Genomic DNA, 20935 nt, shown 5'->3' on the forward strand with positions numbered 1-20935 from the left:
TAGGTCAAGCCTTATACTGAAAGGGAGTAGATTACACAAAGGCACGAACACCAGGAGGCAGGGATCATTAGGAGCCATCCTGGAATTTGCCAGTCTTCAAATAGCTGGTCCATGGATTCTGTCCAGGTTTTGGGTTTTTTAAAAGATAAATTTATTTATTTTATTTATTTATTTTTGGCTGTGTTGGGTTTTCATTGCTGTGCGCGGGCTTTCTCTAGTTGCGGTGAGCGGGGGCTACTCTTCGTTGCGGTGCGCGGGCTTCTCATTGCGGTGGCTTCTCTTGTTGCAGGCACACGGGCTTCAGTTGTTGCGGCTTGCGGGCTCTAGAGTGCAGGCTCAGTAGTTGTGGTGCAGCGGCTTAGTTGCTCCGTGGCATGTGGGATCTTCCCGGACCAGGGTTCGAACCCGTGTCCCCTGCATTGGCAGGAGGATGCTTAACCAGTGCGCCACCAGGGAAGCCCTCTGTCCAGGTTTTATAGCTTCATTCCATGGGAGAGACAGGGTAGAGTGAGTAGAGTGTCCTTATTCCCTCTTACTCTCTCTGAAGATTTTTCATTTGATTTATGAACATTCAAGGTTAATGTAAGGAGTTTTTTTGTTTATTTTGTTTTGCTTTGTTTTAAACTCAAGCCATCTAGGACATAGCTAGGGTTAGATGATCAGTGGTCAAAATTTAAATTCTGGTATCTACTAATCTTGTATTTATTAAGTCACCATGGAAAGCTCAACTTTTGTACCCAAGATGGAGCCTTTCAATGATGAATTTATAAACTTCAACACAGGACAGCTATTTCAGCTTGTCGTTGTGGCTGCTGACCAGGTGACCCCAATAGACAGATCTGCCCAGCCCTGGCCTTTATGAATTCCTTTCACCTGATAGTGACTTATAACCCACCTTTCATTTATTTTAATAACTTTCTAATGACTTGCCAAATATGGCCTCGCTTTTCTCCTACTTACTGTGGTTTTTCAGTACCCAGAACTCATCCCTGGAAATATGCTTGATCCTTTCTCTTTATGAAAATGTAAAACTACTTAGTATTCCTTCCCTCTCTTCAAAAGGAAGCAGGCTCTTTTTTTTTTTTTTTTTTTTGGCGGTACGCGGGCCTCTCACTATTGTGGCCTCTCCTGTCGCGGAGCACAGGCTCCGGACGCTCAGGCTCAGCGGCCATGGCTTACGGGCTCAGCCGCTCCGCGGCATGTGGGATCTTCCCGGACTGGGACACGAACCCGTGTCCCCTGCATCGGCAGGCGGACTCTCAACCACTGTACCACCAGGGAAGCTCCAGGAATCAGGCTCTTTAAATCAAGGTTCTTCAAATGTTTTTGATCATGAACCTGTCGCAGTGAAAGCTTTTTGAGAATGGACTTCTGATACAGTTATATTTATTTATTTACAACTAATACTACTGAACTCATATTTTGATTACATTACCAAACATAGAGGAAAATAGAAAATTCAGAAAGAATAAGAAAATATGAGTTCTAATATTTTGCTTTCTATTGTCCAACATACCTGTGTATTTTCTGTGGGGCAGGTACCTCAGTTTGGAGACTGCTAGGTGCTAGAAAGCTGGGTCCCCTGTTTCTTGTTTGTACGAAATAGGCTTCATTCAGCCTCCTTGACCTTCCTGGAGTTCCAAAGGGCAGATTCAAACAGTTGCTAATCAGGGAAGGGAGGGAATGCAGAAACAGGGAAGGAGCAGTCAAGAAACAACAGTGCAGCCAGGGTCGTGGTGCCTCCTCGAGTAATACACTAACAATACCTTTGAGTTCTTCTGCAGGGAACTAAGGCCCCCACCCAGGTGGAGGATGGTAACTTCAGGCTGAGCACAAGCTCCCAGGAACTCTGCCCTGTTACCTCACCACCAACCAATCAGAATAAAGTCTGAACACATTGGAAGATAAGGAAGACTCTGACCACCCTCCCCAAATGATTCTCCCTTTAAAAACTTTCATGGTTGAACAGAATCTTCAGAATTGGTTTTTGGACACTAGTCCACCTTCTCCCCAGGTTGCCGGCCTCCTGAATAAAGCAGCCTTTCCTTTCCAACCAACACTCATCTCTCGAGTATTGGCTTTCAAGCAGGCAGCTGAACCTGAGTTTGGTAACAGCCCCAGCACCAGAGGGCTAGCTGAGAGTTGTCAGAGCTGGGAGGCCAGCCCCATCTGAGCTCCCCACTTTGGCGCTATCAGGGCCATGAGTGGGCAGACACCTGAAGTACTCAGCACCAAATAGATCTGCACACGTCATTTCTTTTCTCAGTCTATTCCCAAGTCCAGCTGCTTTGCCTAGATTCTAGTATATTCCCCAGGGTGTGTCATGACCAATTATAGGAGCTGCCTATTAGAATGACTTTTCCTTGGTAGAAGTTGGAACTGTGGCCAGCTTCAGGAAGCTTGTGAAATAGTAGAGGTTTGCCTGCAATGCCCAGTTTCTTCCTCGTGAGGAAACCAGTCTTCTCTGTTCCTCTATAGCTTGCTACTACCATAGACTAATTGAGCATCCTGGTTTGGGTTCCCTCAGAAGCTGACCCTGAGACAAGCATTTGAGACCAAGTTTATTTGGAAGGTGAAGGCAAACCCAGTAGGGGAGTGGGGAAGTGAGAAAGGAAGGAGAGACCACCAAGACAGCCAAGAAAGAGTAAGTCCAGCCTGCAGAGGTGGAGAGGCCACCATTTTTCAATCACAGCAGATGGACAGTTTTCTCTATCTGCTTATAAGTCTAATTGCAGCATTATAATTAGGGACTCACTTCATTCTGATTTTTGTTTCACCTCTCCCATTTCACATTCTTGTTAAGTACATATCTACAGGAACACTCTCTTTTCTTCTGGTTAACTCCTAACTTCTGGCTGTGAAATCATCAGGTCTCAGTGCATCACTTCTTCTAGAAAGCCTTGCTTCATCGCCCTTTCTGGGGTAGGGCTCTTTCTCTGTGCCTCATACCTGTCCTATTAGAGACTTTGTCATACCATATTGCTTTCATTTATTCATGTAATAAATATCAATTATGCGCCTGGCACTGTTTTAGATTCCTGGAGCTTATATTCCAATAGGGGAGTTACTTTTTATTTGTAATTTTATTTTGATTTCTTATTTACCTATGTGTTTACCTCACCTAATCATATCCATTTTGTTCACCATTTATGTCCTTGCTTCTCAGCACAGTGCCTGCCACATAGAGGGAGCTCAATAAAAATGTGTTGAATTGAGTAGAAGAGCCCAGTGCATCTTAGTTCAGGATGATTTGATATTTCTATGGCCTTTTCCAAGGGGGAAATTGAACTCTCACCTTTCCTATTGGCTGTTTTCATACGATGATGTGCCCATTGATAGATAAATTGACCCAACTTGCCTGCTGGGGGTATAAATCTGTTTTTGAGTGAGTTAATGGTATTTTGCCCATCATTTTTTCTTTTTTCAGGCTGGGAGAACATAGCCCTGCCTAGCTGGAGGAAAGTCAGAGAACATCTGCAAAGAGGCTGGAAGCTTCATTTTGCAGACACACAAGGGGCTGACTGAAGCAGTATAGTGTAATGATCATAAGTAGAGGTTCTAGAGTCAAAGTGCCCGAGTTCAAATCCCAACTCTGCCACTCGCTTGCTGTTTGACTTTGGGCTATAGTTCCTAATGCGTAATTAGGGATAATAATAGTATATACCTTATAGGATGGTGTGTGAATTAAATAAGATTAACACCTTTAAAATTAACAAGTGACTAGAATATGGTAAGTGCTCAATAAATGTTATTATCATTATTGTGATTTGTTCCCATGCATCAATGCTGGTTCATTTAACAATTGGAAGCTGGCTACAGGACTCTTTGTGGTGCGCAAAGTAACATTTTAGTGTTCTTCATACAGTGGAAAAATATGGTGAAGTTCTTCATTTTAAGCAAATTCTAAATTTTAGCCAAATCACATAAAGGTCACAGCCAATCCAATTCATGGTCCAGAGACTGGCTGTTAAAATAACCACCTAAATCATGAGTTCTTTCCATGATTAAACAAATATTTAGTGAGTACTGTAGGGGCAGAAAAATTTTCCCTTCTTCCCTTCTAGGTTCTTTGGCTAGTCTAATGGTTAAATTGATATAAGACAGATTAACAGGAGAAAAACAAATTAATTATGTACACATGGGAATCCCATAAAGATATGAAGACTCAAAAGGTAGCCAGATAATTGGAGCTTATATAACGTCCTGAGCTAAGGAAAAGGGTGGGGGACTGGGGATACAAAGAAAAGGAAAGCCATTCGCAGGAAGGCAGAGGAGAGGTTTGGAAAATAGAGGTTGCCCTGTAATGCAGATAAGTTTGTTAGGTAAAAAGGTATCTCTGGTAATAGTTCTTTTCCTGGTACAGGGCCCCTTTCCAATGTAAATTTAGGCAGTTGAGGGGGAGGTAAAGAACTTTTCCTGAATCTGTTGGGTTTTTGATTGCCTTTAGCTCAAAATAATTCTCATGCCAAAGTGGCATATTTTGGGTGGCAAAACCTGCTCCCCTTCAGTACCTCTTATGCATTTGGAGCTGGAGATGCCAAGAGGAATGAAATGGATCCTTTTCCTTCAGGATTTCACATGTAAAAGGACAAATTACAGCACACTTTGGAAAGTTCTATAATTGGACACACACATGGCTTTGAGAGCCAGAAGACAGAATGACTAAGTCCCCTTTGGCGATTCAGGAAAGGCTTCACGCAGAGGAGGTGACATTTGAACAACTGTATCTAGACATAGCCATCCTTTAATCACATGGATTGAATAGGCCTTTGGCTGGAAACCCAGCCATATAGTGACATTGTCCACTATTTTTGGGGAGCCTGGGTAATTATATTCTCATTTACAGTGTGTATGGCAGCCTCACATCAGGTTCTAATCTTGGAGTCCCTGCCATGGAAACCTATACATTTGTATTAGCTCATAATGAGGCCCTCTGACAATATTTAATATGCTAATAGGAGTACAGAAGCCCAGAACTGCCTTTCCAGTTATTTTTAAAGTGACTCCATTAGATTAAATAGTAAGCTAGGTAACCACTTTACTGGATCTCCTGTGGTTCTCAATTGCAGAAAGGAATTGACTAAAGACCAGCTTGGGTGGGGTTATGAAATGATTATGGCTGGAGACCTTTAAATCCTAGCTCACGATGCCTAAGGCCAGTAAGCTCAAAAATACATACGCTGTGTAACCAGTTAGGAAGAGTTTGGGAGGAATACTGCTGTTGGCGCAGCTGCAGTCAGCATGAGACTCTAGGAACAAGATCACTCGCCTCTGGATAGCCTCAAAGGACAGCAGAACTGAGGCTGGTGACATCCAGTACTGACACTGGCACTTCAGTTTTTCAGTCATGTCTTCCTCGTCTTCCTTCTCAAACTCAGCAAAATCACAGGTCAACTTTCCTTTTCCGTTTTGCTGATGATGGGAGGTGAATCTCCCTCTCACAGATATTTTTTTTTACCGAGCAAGGGCTCGTGTGCCCGTGGCGCCGAAAGCCAAACTCTGACAGCGGGTGTTTGTAGCAAAATAAGGGTTTATTGCAGGGTGCCACGCAAGGAGAACGGGCAGCTTATGCTCAAAAGACCTGGACTCCCTGATGGCTTTCAGGCAAGGGTTTTTAAAGACAGTGTTAAGGGAGAGGGTCATAGGATGCATGATCAGCTTGTGGAGCTTCCTCTGATTGGTTGGTGGTGAGGTAGCAGGGTGGTGTTTCAGGAATCTCAACCTTCTGCTTCCAGCCAGTGTGGTGTCTACATACCTGTGGTCAGCAGGGAGTCACCATCCTCCGCTGGGTAAGGGGTCTTAGTTTCTGCCGAACAGCTCAGAGATATACATCAGATTATCTGTATCCCTTCAGGAGGAGCTAGGAGTCCTGTGACTGTTGTCCTCATTATTAACTGCTTGCGTCTGCTCTTTGGAACTCAGAGAAGCCTAGGAGACTAAAGCCTTTCTCTACGAACAAGAAACAGGGGACATGGAGGGGCTTTTGTACCTGGGAGGGCCCCTGCAGGGTCCTGCTCAGTTTCAATCCTCCCTTTTCTTTGGTACTCCTCAACTTGAGGGGAACAGGTGCAGGGCAAGAAAGGGAATAAAGTTTGGGATAGAGAGTTTAATCATAAACTCCACAGAGGAACTCAGTGTTAGGGGGACTCCATTTCACGTTCTTCAACCAGCAGCTAATTGAATAACTGGAAGAATAAAAATGTCATAGAAATGAATTTGCAGTATGGCACCCAAAGGTTACTGTCTTAAACCCATGCCTTTTCAAATCCTAAGGAGTAATGTTTAGTGTTCCCACTTCCTTTTTTTTTTTTTTCTTGCGGTACGCGGGCCTCTCACTGTTGTGGCCTCTCCCGTCGCGGAGCCCAGGCTCTGGACGCGCAGGCTCAGCAACCATGGCTCACAGGCCCAGCCGCTCCGCGGCATGTGGGATCTTCCCGGACCGGGGCATGAACCCGCGTCCCCTGCATCGGCAGGCGGACTCTCAACCACTGCACCACCAGGGAAGCCCCCACTTCCTTTTCTTAATCGTGCCCAGGTTACTATAATGTTTCCTAAAAATGATCCTCAGTTGACCTAAAGAGTCAGCTACTAAGTGCTTTTCTGCCCTTATTTACCAAAATTTATTTTGTATTTTGTACTGATCAGATTGTTTATGCAAACAGTGACCTGGTCCCCTTGGAAGCAGTCATGTGACCACAGCGCATTACTTGAGTGCATCCGTTTATCTCTTCACTGGGAACAGGGCAGGGTTGGGGCAGACAGCTGCGGCTCACGGGCCAGCCCAGCCTCTCCTGGATCTACGGCTCTGGGTTCACCTTCCAGGCTGAAAGGCAAAGTCTGTTCGAGTTATTTCTTTGTGTGTATGCATGCGTATTTGTTTTTGTTTTAGTTTTAATTTATTTATTTGTTTATTTTTGGCTGCATTGGGTCTTCGTTGCTGCCCACGGGCTTTCTCTAGTTGTGGCGAGCAGGGACTACTCTTTGTTGCAGTCTGCGGGCTTCTCATCGCGGTGGCTTCTCTTATTGCAGAGCACGGGCTCTAGGCGTACAGGCTTCAGTAGTTGTGGCAGGCGGGCTTCAGTAGTTGTGGCACACGGGCTCAGTAGTTGTGGCTTGCGGGCTCTAGAGCGCAGGCTCAGTAGTTGTGGAGCACGGGCTTAGTTGCTCCGTGGCATGTGGGATCTTCCAGGACCAGGGCTCGAACCCATGTCCCCTGCATTGGCAGGCGGACTCTGAACTACTGCGCCACCAGGGAAGTCCCTGTATTTGTTTAAACAAGAGCTCTCCCTGCAGAGAGCTGCAGAAATGTGAGATGTATGGAGCGTGTGTGTGTGTGTGTGTGTGTGTGTGTGTGTGTGTGTGTGTGTTAAGTATGTGTAGGGGGATGCTCCAGAGAGAGCTGGAATTGTACCTCTTTTCTTTCAGATCTCTGCATCCTTCACAGAGAAGTTTTTTTTCTGATTTTGTTTTTCTTGAAACACCTGGGGTGAGGATAATCCTCTGCATCGGCCAAGCAGAAGGAACAGGTAATATGTTTGTTTGTTCTTAGGTATTTTGGGCAAGCAGAAGTCTACATTATAAACATACATTGTGTAGCAATGGAACAGGAAATGTGTTCTACTTGAAGTTTATTTTATTGCTTTGCAATTTCTCAGAATGATTTTTCTCAAATATGCTGATTACAAATCAGTTGTCATCAGCTTAAAAAGGTATACAGGTGACTTTGCATTCTGAAGGGTTGTAGCCTGTTTCAGATGAACTCCATACTTGGGAAAACTCTGTGGTCACTTGGGTGAGAGCTAGAAAATGAGGGAGGGGATACTTTGAGAAACCCTTCCAGGCCCCTCATGGGTCATTGCCCACTATACAACTTCACGTTCAGAAATCTTCCTTTAGCTCCCTTGCCCTCTTGTTGGCGCAGAGGACCACAGGATTTCCATCTATCTGTAAGAAATGGAAACAGAATTCCTTGCAATGTTCAAGAATTCTCTTTAGTGATTTAGTGCTTCTGTAGATTGATCCAATTGGATCCTGAAACCAAGGCACAGCTAACTTTTTGGTGGACAGACATTTTTGTTCTTTAAGCATGAAACAGAATGGGTCTTTAGTTCTGCCACTGTTCGGCTGTGCCATGGAGTCTGATATTTAATTTCTTAGTCTTAGTTTCTGCATCTCTAATACGGGAGTGAGCAACTTTCCCCTTGAAAGTTGCTGTGAAGATTAACTGGAATAATAGAAATATAAAGTACCCACTGTGCTGGGTAAATAGTCCCTTAATAAATAGTAGTGACTTTAGCTGTTATTACTGGTAAAGCGTTTTCTCAGATCTTAGCGGTCTCAGGGGAAAAGAGTCCTTTTCTCTGTGAGTCTATAATTATCCCAGAACCAGCAGACAGACACCTGTGGGATTTAACCTCTGGGAGGTCCCGGACAGTGCATTCTGAAGGAAGAGATGTGAGCAAACACGTTTTGTTTCAACACGTCAACCACAGTGGGTACCACCTGTGCATGGCTCCTCCTAACTCATCAGCTAAGAAGAATTGCTCTTTGTTCCAGTCGGTTTTTTCCACCATTGATCTTCTCATTAGCCTTTGATACAAGTCTGTAAGGTAGGTGTTATTATCCCTATTTTCTTATGAGAAAACTGAGGTGCAGAGGAATTAATGACTAGCTGAGAAGAATTTAAACTCTGGTTCGTCTGACTTCTAAACCCCAGTGTCCATTGGGCCAGCATTAGGCAGTTAGATTCATATTAGAGATGCATATTAACATCCAGAAAGCTCTGAAGAGTTCTGCAGTAAAGGAACCTGTTTAATCCTACTTCTCCTGAACTTATTTGATGGTGGGACTTTTATTTGGGGGGGGGTCTTATTTCTAGAATCATAAACCACATAGAACTCCTCTTCCACAAACACACTTTGGAAAACCTGGCACTAGGCCTAGCTGCCTCCTGATTACAATCCTGTCTGATAGAACACACACCCTCAGATACATTCTGGTGGTCAGTATCGTTTCTTCCTTTTTCTTACCCTTTCATGGACCCAGGAATAATCACCAGCTCCATCTTACAGAACTCTCTTTATTCATTTAAGACCCCACACAGGAGCAAATGCTACAGTGTTCTACTGGAAGAGTAGTGGTGGAAGGGGCCTATCTAGAGCGGTCTGCCAGGGACTCCTCTACCCGGCTCTATGCCCCTTCATTATCTTTCGTCCACAGACATCAGGCTGTAGAACCTCTGTTTCAATGAATGCCAAAGAGAATGCCGCAGAGTAAGCCTGAAGACGCATCTGTCCTCCATGCTTGTGTCTCACAGTCCAAGGGGGAAGAATTAGATCTGCTCACCTCCCACTCTGGGGGCTGGGGTATGGTGCCAGTTAAATGACTATGGGTTCTGGATTTGGGTTTCTTGGGGCCAAGCTGGAGTACAGATGTCTCACAAAAGTCAGCATCTGTAGGAAAAGCTGAGCTTCTAGCATGGGAAACCACACAAGTCACATCTAGAATGCCAGAGGCGGAGCAGAATCAAGGTCAAGGTGGCTGAGCCAAGGTGTGGACGTTCAATAGAGATGCACTTTGAAAGAAAATCAAGAATGAATAAGAACAACTTGGGGAGGCTGGGCTAGCACTTGGAGGGTGCTTGGAGACCAAGGTTGGGTTGGCTCCAAGGGCCATCTTTTGTTCTTTCCTTGTATTTTCACCTTGGGAAATGAATAGTGGTTAAGATGAAAAGAACTAAACAACGTCAAACAGTTCTCCCCCACTCTACCCTCCCCCGCACCCCCACCCACCCCCCGCCACGCACAGTGAAAACCTTTTAGCAGAAGCCTTGGAAGACTTTCCTTTTGCAGATTATAAGTGTGCCAAGGATGAGTCACTATTTTACGTTTATGCTTTAAAACCACCCTCGGTATATATTGGTAGGGGCAGCAGCACTGAGCAAGTTTCAAGCTGTTATTTGCCAAGATCCACCTTTTAAGTGGTTTATGTCACTGACTACGGCATCCTTGGGTCTTTGTGAATGCTGCAAAGACTACCCACCTCTTGAGCTGGAGAACTCCTTTCAGGCACTAGGGAAATCATTTCTTCAGAGACGTCTTTAGCACGCTGTTTATCTGATGCTGACAGAGGGCAGGGAGTGGAAGAAGCTTAGCTTGTCCCAAATAATGGAAAATTCCCAAATCATTTTTATCAGCTTTGCACCACCCAGGGTTGTCCTCAAAGGGACATACACTGCTTACAAACGTGCGTCCCTCTCAGCCTTTAAGTGGGTGATTGCAGTCTAGGTTGGGTAGTGTATGGGAGTAGTAAGTGGCACCTGGCCTTAACCAGCTCTTGTTTTGGTGAGAATTAAAATGAGCTGACCCTTTTGTTTTGTTTTACCTGTTACCTAAGGAAATTAAATTATTATTATTTAATAATGTAAAAATTCTAATAGCAAATTATTTTTTTCTAATAACCCAAGAATTCTAGAACAATGCTCATTTCTTTCTATCATGATTTAAAGTTTTTCTTTAAAAATGAATATATAAGTACTACCCATTTTCTGGTTTAATAAAAGGCTTTTGTGTAATCAAATAGCATGTATCTGTGCACGAAATGATGGACTAATAATTACTTTTAGCATTAATTTTTTAAAGGACCCTGGCTTAGAAATATGCATTCCCTTATTCATTCATTCATTCATTCATTTGGCATTTATCAAGCACCTGCTATGTGAAATGCACTGTGTAGGTGCCAGAGATTCAAAGAGTATTTAGAAACAAAGGTACCCATGGAGCTTACAGTCTAGCAGAAATATATTCAAGTTTGATGCTTTTTAGTTCCTAGTGAATCTTTTATATGGACTTCTGTTTGTTGTGTAATGAATTGACTGAGGAGTGGCTGAGAACCAAATGCCTTTGGAGAGAGATTGCTTTTTTTTTCTGGAAAAAAAAATTGAGTTTGAAATATATCACTTCCTATCGTAGCATCAGTGTTGCCTACTCAATGCCTAACTCTTATGTATTCATAAAAAGGGGTAGAAAAAAATAGCATAAAGATGGAAGCAAAGCCCAAGGGAGATATGGAGAGCAGTTTTTCTCAAACTGAGATATGGGGAGTGCTTGTGTCGAAGTCCCATGAAGGGTGCACTTTTAATTGCACATTCCCAGGCCCCCTTGGACTGCTTGAATCCAAGTATTGGCAGTAAAGCCTGGGAGTCTGCATTTTAAAATAATCTCCCCTGGTAAGTTTTGTGGTGCTCATATAGGAGAGCATGGATCTAGGCACTTGGAGAAACTCACCGGGACCAAATGAACTACTTCAAAGGGTGAGGAAGAACCCAGCAGACGTGTTCTCATAGGCACTGCAGATAACCTTTGAGAAATGTCTGAGAATGGAGAGAGCAGAGGTGATGAGTAAATAGTGCCCCAATTTCAAAAACAAGCAAAGAGTAGATGCCAGAAGCCACTGCCTTATAAGCCTGACATGACCTCTGGAAAAATTCTGTTCCAAACAGATGGAGTCAAAGCATTTAGAGGCAAATGTGATGATCACTAGGCATCACTATGGGTTCCCTAGAACATTGTCTGCAGTAGAGAATGGCAAACTTTGCTGCACATTAAAATCACCTGGGGAGCTTTTAACGCCCCTGATGCCCAAACCCCACTCAATACCAATTACCTCAGAATCTCTGGGGATGGGACCCAGGCATCACTATGTTTTAAATCCCCAGAGACTAATTTGGTGAGGTGCCGTCTGAGCATTGGGAGTTTTAAAAGCTCCCCAGGTGATGCTAATATGCAACAGAGTTTGACAGCCAGTTTGTCTATATGACTTTAGACAAGGGGCTTGGTTTTCTTGCACTTTGTGTAAATTCTGGGTAATTCTAAAAGTCTACCACCTTTAAACGTCTATAATTCTGTTATTAAAAGTAATGGCAAACTGATTTCCTTCCTTCCTTCCTTTCTTCCTCCCTCCTTCCTTCCTTCTTCTCTTCCTCCTCCTCCTCTTTTTCTTCTGCTGCTGCTGGCTAGCCTGGAATGTCAAGGTGTCAAATTATATATCTTAATTTCATTAAAATAGTTAGCGAAATTTACCAGGACGTCTCATAGATAAGTAAGTGGATGCTTACGATGGGTAAATTTACCACCTAACTGAAGGAGTAGGAGAGTGTGAATGTAATGCGTCTGTAGTAACCCTAGAGATTGGTCTGGAGTGGAATGCCACAAGGGTTTTCTGCCCTTGGAGCTGACCCTGTTAACATTTTTTACGCCTGATGTAGATAAGAGAGATATGTAAGAAATGCCTCTCAAATTTGGAAACAACCCAAAGTTTAGGAGGGTTAATTAATTCAATACATAATAGAATCAAGCCTAGCTCTGATCAGAATATCTTTATTAAGGTTATTGTTTTAAAAATATTTCCATAATTCAGATATTTTGCTCATTTTGTTTTGCCCCTTTCTTTCATTGAGTCGCAATCTTGCAGCGTTTAGTGTAGTACTAACGGAAAAATAGGCATGCCTGGCAGAGTCCCAAGTCAGTTGTTCTTTGACTTTGTTACTATCAAGAAATGCAAATAGATTAGCACAGGCTGGTTTGGAGTATCACGAAATAAAGGAAACATCACCCTAAAAAGGCATGAGGTGGGATTACTACAGAAAGGAATTTTGTTGAAAACTCCCATGGAGTGATTGTGGAAGATCCAATGTAACAGTCTCAGCTGAGCCATCGGAAGGCCTGGTGAGTGCAAGGGCAGACTTTGGAGGGGCCTCAGAAATGCCTGGAGAGCTTGTTTGAAAAGGGAACTTCCTGGATTCTGATGCTTTAGTTTCTGGGGAGGCCTTGAAGCCTCCTTTTTTTTTTTTTTTTTTTAAAATAAGTGCCCTGACTGATTCTGAGAAATAGTGTCAAAGAACTCATTTTGATTTGAATTTTGGCATAGTTGTATAAATATGTTGTTGTTGTCTCATAGCCATTCTCCAATTTGTGTTTTTAAAAGCCCAGATAGATTTAACTATTTTGAGCTTAAAAGCAAAACAGTTAAATTATGTCAGATCCTTTCATATCCCATTCCCTATATTTCAATTAGAAAATTGTATGATCTTACATTTCCATTTTTCTTTTCATTTTAATGCTTTATTTTATAGAGTATTGATCTGACCTAGACACGGGGAAAATGTAATTTATGTGTTGCAGAAAAGCAATGTACAGCTGCTCTGTTGCTGCTTCTGTGTTTTGGAAAATAAACCAGGATTAGACTATGTCTGATCACTTTCCATATCATATGATGAACAGCAGTTGAGAAGAAGCGTAAAATGAATCCTGCTGAGCAGCCCTTAGACACCTTGTTAACGGCCGCTTTCCTTCCTCCCTCGTGTGTCCTCCTCATCAGGATCTGTGACCGAAGTGGATCAGTCAGGAGGGGCTCCTCGCAGAGTAAAGGGAAGCACTTTTCACCCTGTTTTAGAGTGAGAAGTTGATTCATGATTTACAAGACATGGGCTGTGGCACGTCATCTTCAATGAAAGACAAGAAATCTGAGAAAGGTGAGTGCTAGGAGTGCGCCTGTCTTCCTGGATCAAAAGGGGAGAGTGAGCTGGGTTCACCCTCTGCCCCTTTCTCATTTACGCACACAGTTCTCAAGCTGCCCAGAGTGATTTTGCACGAGGCATCATCACTTGAACTGAAGGTTAAATTGGGATAACGTTGGAAACTACCTTTAGGAAGATGTAGCTTTGAATATATGATGTGCCATAAAGTATTATCTGAGAGATATTTTATGTTTGATTTGATTTCAGTTGAAAATGTACCAATATAAAATCTCAGTTTAAAACTCAGTGGCAGGGAACAAGAAAGCCTCTCTGTAAATTTATATCTGTTTATTCAGTACGTTTATAAATAGCTCTATCCATACCTATGTGACATTTGGTAGCATCATTGAATTTTTATTAGATTTTATAACTCGATCAGATTTTTTATAGCTATTCAATACAGAACTTCATGAGATTTGCTTCATGTTTTTAGAATATTCTACGTAGAATTTGAGAAATGCTAGATTATCTGCTTCCTGAAAAGTGTGTTGTTTCTGAATAGATGATGTGCCCCCCACTACCCCCATGTAATTAGAGGCTTCAGTATTTCCTTTGTTTATTTTGTACTGATGTTCTTTCTCATAGATACTAGAATCTATTTGAAACTCACTTGAGTGTTTAACGGACATAGTCTCCACATGCAAATTAAACCAGAAACAAACAAGCTGCGGTGCTTGTGTGAATAACTTGCTCTTAAACTCCATTCCTTTGTTATCTAGGTTATAGATAATTTTCCCAATTTCTGTTCCACATCTTGGTTTTAGCAGTTTACTCAGGCTTAAGATGCGGAGTTTAGGCTACAGAGTATTCTATTCTAATTAGTGTGGAATGTTTTCCTTTGGGAATCACATGTTGGTCTCTCTCCCAGCTGACTTGTGCCAGTGAGTTAGCCAGTTAATCTCTGACAGTGGGGCAACAGGAGATGCACTAACTCTTTCAGATCTGTAAGCATGTCATGAAATAAATCTTTCAAAAGCTCCAACTGAACTAATTCCATGGTAGTAATTTATTATGAGAGTAAAGAGAGTTATTCTCTTTTTATATCTAAGACTACCCAGAGTTTTAAAAATTTAGCCAAATTTCTTAGGTTAAAAAAAACGTAGGGCTTCCCTGGTGGCGCAGTGGTTGAGAGTCCGCCTGCCGATGCAGGGGACACGGGTTCGTGCCCCAGTCCGGGAAGATCCCACATACCGTGGAGCAGCTGGGCCCGTGAGCCGTGGCCATTGAGCCTGCGCGTCCAGAGCCTGTGCTCCGCAACGGGAGAGGCCACAACAGTGAGAGGCCCATATACCGCAAAAAAAAAACACAAAACATAGAAATGTAAACGTAAATTCTCTCTTTTTGAAATACTTTTCAGCTTTTAAAATGTTGCATGCAAATGGGAACATTAACTTCAATTTTTGGATTGCTGTTTCTTTTAAATAATTTATTGAGGTGAAATTCATGCAACACAAAATTAACCATCTTTTTAAAAATAAATTTATTTATTTTTGGCTGTGCTGGGTCTTCGTAGCTGCGCGGTCTTTCTTTAGTTGCGGCGTGCGGGAGCTACTCTTCGTTGCGGTGCACTGTCTTCTTATTGCAGTGGCTTCTTTTGTTGCAGAGCATGTGCTCTAGGCACACGAGCTTCAGTAGTTGTGGCACGTGGGCTCAGTAGTTGTGGCTCACGGGCTCTAGAGCATAGGCTCAGTAGTTGTGGCGCATGGGCTTAGTTGCTCCAAGGCATGTGGGATCTTCCCGGACCAGGGCTTGAACCCTTGTGTCCTGCATTGGCAAACGGATCCTTAACCACTGTGCCACCAGGGAAGCCCAAAATTAACCATCTTAAAAGGAACAGTTAAGTGCCATTTACACAAAGTTGTGTAACCACCACTTCTATCTCGTTCTTGAACATTTCCATCACTCCAAAGTAAAGTCCCTTATTTATTAAGCAGTTTCTCCCTATTTCCTCTTCCCCCAGCACCTGGCAACCACCCATCTGTATTCTTTTTCTATGCATTTACCTGTTCTGGACATGTCATGTAAATAGAATCATACTCGATGTGACCCTTTTGTCTGGCTTCTTTTACTTAGCATAATGTTTTTGAGGTTCATCCGTGTTGTAGCATGTATCAGTACTTCATTCATTTTTAAGGCTGGATAATATTTCATCGTATGAATATATCTCATTTTTTAGTCCATTCATTTGATGGACATCTGGGTTTTTTCCACCTTTTTGGCTATTGTGAATAGTATTGCTATGCACATGAGTGTACGTGTACTTATTTGAGGCCCTGTTTTCAGTTCTTTGGGGTATATACCTAGTAGTAGGAATTTCAGGGTCATATGGTAGTTTTGTGGTTAACTTTTTGAGGAAATGCCAAACTGTTTTCCTGGATCACTTTTTAATAATAGCAGCTTTATTATTCACATACTACACAATTCACCAGTTTAAAGTGTAAACTTCAGTGAATTTTTGGTATATTCATAGAGCCGTACAATCATCACCACAGTCAGTTTTAGAACATTTTCATCCCCCGCCCCCCAAACCATTAGCAGTTACTCTCCTACCCTATACCTCCACAGCCCTAGGTAATCACAAATCTCCTTTTGTCTCTATATATTTGGGCTGTTCTGGACATTTCATATAAATGTAATCAGACAATATGGAGTCTTTCGTGTCTGACTTATTTTATTCAGTGTTGTATTTCAAAGTTCATCCATGTTGTATCATGAATCAGAACTTCATTCCTTTTTAATGCTGAATAATATTCCATTGTATGAATATGTTACATTGTATTCATCCAATCATCAGTTGATGGGCATTTGGATTGTTTCTATTTTTTCGCTATAGTGAGCAATGCTACTATGAACATTCACGTAAAAGTTATTATATAAAACATGTTTTCAGTTCTCTTGGCTATAGACTTATGAGTAGAATTGCTGGGTCATATGGTAGCTCAATGTTTAACATTTTGAGAAACTTCTAAACTGTTTTCCCAAGTTGCTGCACCATTTTATATTCCCACCAGGAAAGTATGAGGGTTCTTATTTCTCCACATCCTCAGCAACACTTGTTATTGTCTGTCCTTTTGATTATACCCATCCTAGTGGGTATGGAGTGGTATCTCATTAGGGTTTTTATTTGAATGTCCCTAATGACTAATGATGTTGAGGATCTTTTCATGTGTTCATTAGACATTTGTAGATCTTCTTTGGGGAAATACCATTCAGATCATTTGATGTGGTTTTTTTTGGCTGTGTTGGGTCTTCATTGCTGTGCACGGGCTTTCTCTAGTTGTGGCGAGCAGGGGCTACTCTTTGTTGTGGTGTGGGGGCTTCTCATTGTGGTGGCTTCTCTTGTGGCGGAGCATGGGCTCTAGGCGTGCGGGCTTCAGTAGTTGCAGCACATGGGCTCAGTAGTTGTGGCTTGCGGGCTCTAGAGTGCAGGCTCAGTACTTGTGGCACACGGGCTTAGTTGCTCCGCGGCATGTGGGATCTTCCCGGGCCAGGGCTCGAACCCATGTCCCCTGCATTGGCAGGCAGATTCTTAACCACTGCACCACCAGGGAAGTCCCATTTGCTAATTTTTTAATTGAGTTATTTATTTTTATATTTTTTTGTAAGAGTTTTTAAAATATTCTAGTTACAAGCTCCTTATCAAATGTATGATTTGCAAATATTTTCTCCCATTCAGTGGGTTGTCTTCTCATTTTCTTTTTCTTCTTCTTTTTTTTTTTTTTTGCGGTACGCGGGCCTCTCACTGTTGTGGCCTCTCCCGTTGCGGAGCACAGGCTCCGGACGCGCAGGCCCAGCGGCCATGGCTCGTGGGCCCAGCTGCTCCGCGGCACGTGGGATCTTCCCGGACCGGGGCACAAACCCGTGTCCCCTGCATCGGCAGGCAGACTCCCAACCACCACGCCACCAGGGAAGCCTTCTTCTCATTTTCTTGATGATGTTCTTTGAAGCACAAAGATTTTAATTTTGATGAAGTCCAATTTATTTTTTCTTTGGTTGCTTGTGCTTTGGGGCCAAAGTCAAGATTATTTGTGCTTATGTTTTCTTCTAAGAATTTTGTATTTTTAGGTCTTACATTTAGTTCTTGATCAATTTTGAGTTAATTTTCATATATGGTATGAGGTAGGGATACAAATTTATCCTTTGCATGTGAATATCTAGTTGTCCCAGCACCATTTGTTGAAAAGACTATTCTTTCCCCATTGAATGATCTTGGCGCTCTTGTCAAAAATCAATTGACCAGGGCTTCCCTGCTGGCGCAGTGGTTAAGAATCTGCCTGCCAATGCAGGGGACACAGGTTCAATCCCTGGTCCGGGAAGATCCCACATTCTGCGGAGCAACAAAGCCCGTGTGCCACAACTACCGAGCCTGCGCTCTAGAGCCCGCGAGCCATAATTACTGAAGCCCACGTGCCTAGAGCCTGTGCTGTGCATCAGGAAAAGCCACTGCAATGAGAAGCCTGTGCACCACAACGAAGAGTAGCCCCCACTTGCCGCAACTAGAGAAAGCCCGCACACAGCAGCAGAGACCCAACCCAGCCAAAAATAAATAAATAAATAAATAAATAAATTTATTTTTAAAAAATCAATTGACCATAAATGTCAGGGTTTATTTCTGGACTCTGAGTTCTGTTCCATTGATCTATATGTCCATCCTTATGCCAGTACCACACTGTCTTGCTTACTATAGATTTTGTAGAAAGTTTTGAAATTGGAGGTGTGAATCCTTCAACTTTGTTTCTCTTTTTCAAGATTGTTTTGGCTTTCTGGGTCCCTTGCATTTCTATATGAATTTTAGGATCAGTTTCTCAAAAGAAACCAGCTGGAATGTTGATGTGGATTACATTGAATCGGTAGATCAGTTTGGGAAGTATTGTCATCTTAACAGTTAAATCATCTGATTCATGAACACAGGATAGCTTTCCATTTATTGAGGTCTTTAATTTCTTTCAGCGATGTTTTGTAGTGTTCAGAGTTTAAGTTTTACTCTTCTTTTGTTAAATCTAGCCCAAGTGTTTTATTCTTTTTGATGCTATTATAAATGGAATTGTCATTTTAATTTCATTTTGGGGTTGTTCATTGCAAGTGTACAGAAAAACAATTGATTTTTGTATATTGATTGATCTTGTATCCTGAGACTTTGCTAAACTCATTTATTAGCTCTAATTGATTTTTAGTGGATCCCTTAGGATTTTCTATTTATAAATCATGTCATCTGCAAATAGAGGAAGTTTTGCTTCCTCCTTTCTATTCTGTGCCTTTGATTTCACTTTATTGCTTGACTATCCTGGCTACAGTCTCAGTCACTGTTAAATAGAAAAGCAAGAGTAGACTTCCTTGTCTTGTTCTTAATCTTAGGGGGAAGGCATTCAGTCTTTCACCTTTAAGTGGGATATTAGCTGTGACTTTTTTGTGGATGCTCTTTATCAGGTTGAGGAAGTTCATTCCTAATACTAGTTTATTGATTGTTTTTTTTAAATTAAAAAGTGGTATTTAATTTTGTCAAATGCCTTGTCTGCATGTATTGAGATGATCATGTAGTTTTTGTTCTTTATTCTATGATGTACTGTACATGAATTGAATTTCAGATATTGAACCAACTCTGTATTCCTGGCATAAATCCCACTTGATCATGGTATATAATCCTTTTTTTTTTCTGTTTGCAGTTGCCACCTGGTTTTATTGAAGAGGTCTTGCATGCATTACCTTTATAAACTCTATTTTTTTCTGTTTAGTTGAAGTATAGTTGATGTATAATATTATATAAGTTTCAGGTAAATAATATAGTGATTCACAATTTTTAAAGGTTATACTCCATTTATAGTTATTATAAAATATGGGCTATATTCCCCATGTTATACAATACATCCTTGTAGCTTTTTTTTTTTTTTTTTTTGCGTTATGCGGGCCTCTCACCGCTGTGGCCTCTCCCGCCGCGGAGCACAAGCTCCGGACGCGCAGGCTCAGCGGCCATGGCCCACGGGCCCAGCCGCTCCACGGCAAGCGGGATCCTCCCAGACCGGGGCACGGACCCATGTCCCCTGCATCAACAGGCAGACTCCCAACCACTGTGCCACCAGGGAAGCCCCTTGTAGCTTATTTTATACATAATAATTTGTACCTCTTAATCCCCTAAACTCTATTTTTTAAAAAATATTTATTTATTTGGTTGCACGGGGTCTTAGTTGTGGCAGGTGGGCTCCTTAGTTGTGGCAGGCAGCCGCCTCAGTTGCGGCTTGCTGGCTCCTTAGTTGCGGCACATGGGCTCCTTAGTTGCAGCTCACTGGCTCCTTAGTTGTGGCATTCAAACTGTTAGTTGTGGCATGCATGTGGGATCTAGTTCCCTGACCAGGGATCGAACCCGGGCCCCCTGCATCGGGAGCACGGAGTCTTATCCATTGCACCACCAGGGAAGTCCCTAAACTCTATTTTTTTTAAACAAGCACTGTTTTACTTATTCCTGAATATAATACACCTATATTGATGATGCATGAAAATACTGAGAAAGCACAAATGCTCTTAACGATAAATGTGGTTTTATATAACATGAAGTAATATGTATGATGGTTTCATTCATTCATTCTGCCAGAAATACTGAGAACATAGCAGGCACTGGAGTCTCTGTTCCATGCTGAGAATTTACAGGGGAATATGAAGGACGAAATCTCTCCCATTTTAAACATGAATCCAGATAAAAGCATTGAGGGGTCTTCCTGGTTACGTGGAGACTTTTCTTGTAATTTTGGGTGTCTTGATATCTTCTGCCAGCGTTCAGTAGGTATTCTTTGAGAATTGTTCCACAGGAAGATGGATTTTTGATGTGTTTGTGAGAGGAAGTGAGCTCCATATCCTTCTATTCTGCCATCTGATTCCTCTCCTACATTAGACTTTTGAATGTTGTGAGGGACAGACTTTATCTTAGATGATTCCTAGTTTAGGTTAACAGATAGATGATCAGAAATGGAAACTGATTTCAGAAAATAGCGTATCCTTGACACTTTTGTATTCTGATCGTATATGTTATGTATAGAGCTCTTATTATAGAGTGTAGCTTCTTTCATCCTTGACACAACATTGTTACCATCATCTTAGGAGAACACCACAGGAAAACTTCGTATCGTTTCATGAGTTGATGTTGTGGCCAAGGTTATCTGATGTTTCTGTGAGCTTTTTTTCCCTTGAATTCCTCAGTGGTCATAGTGAGGTGTGATTGACATTGATCCCTGTGCTGGGTGATCACATAGTCATGCACTTTTGAACTTCTTCAAGTGAGCAAGTGGCCAAAGGTGCACATTGAGGCATCATGGCGGATGGACACCAGCCTCCTCCCAGTGCTGGCAGGTGGTCTGAGCTTTGTGGCCG

General features: G+C 42.3%; 1 long non-coding RNA gene across 1 annotated transcript; it reads left to right on the top strand.

The window, feature by feature from the left end:
• The first annotated feature begins 7466 nt into the window (after positions 1-7466).
• On the top strand, positions 7467-13525 carry LOC125963056 (uncharacterized). The gene is made up of 4 exons (XR_007474821.1): positions 7467-7526; positions 8557-8609; positions 9220-9365; positions 13378-13525. It is a non-coding gene; the product is annotated as an uncharacterized LOC125963056 (long non-coding RNA).
• The last annotated feature ends 7410 nt before the right edge of the window (positions 13526-20935 follow it).

Source organism: Orcinus orca, chromosome X (genome assembly GCF_937001465.1).
Source record: "Orcinus orca chromosome X, mOrcOrc1.1, whole genome shotgun sequence".
In the NCBI taxonomy this organism is placed as follows: Eukaryota; Metazoa; Chordata; class Mammalia; order Artiodactyla; family Delphinidae; genus Orcinus; species Orcinus orca.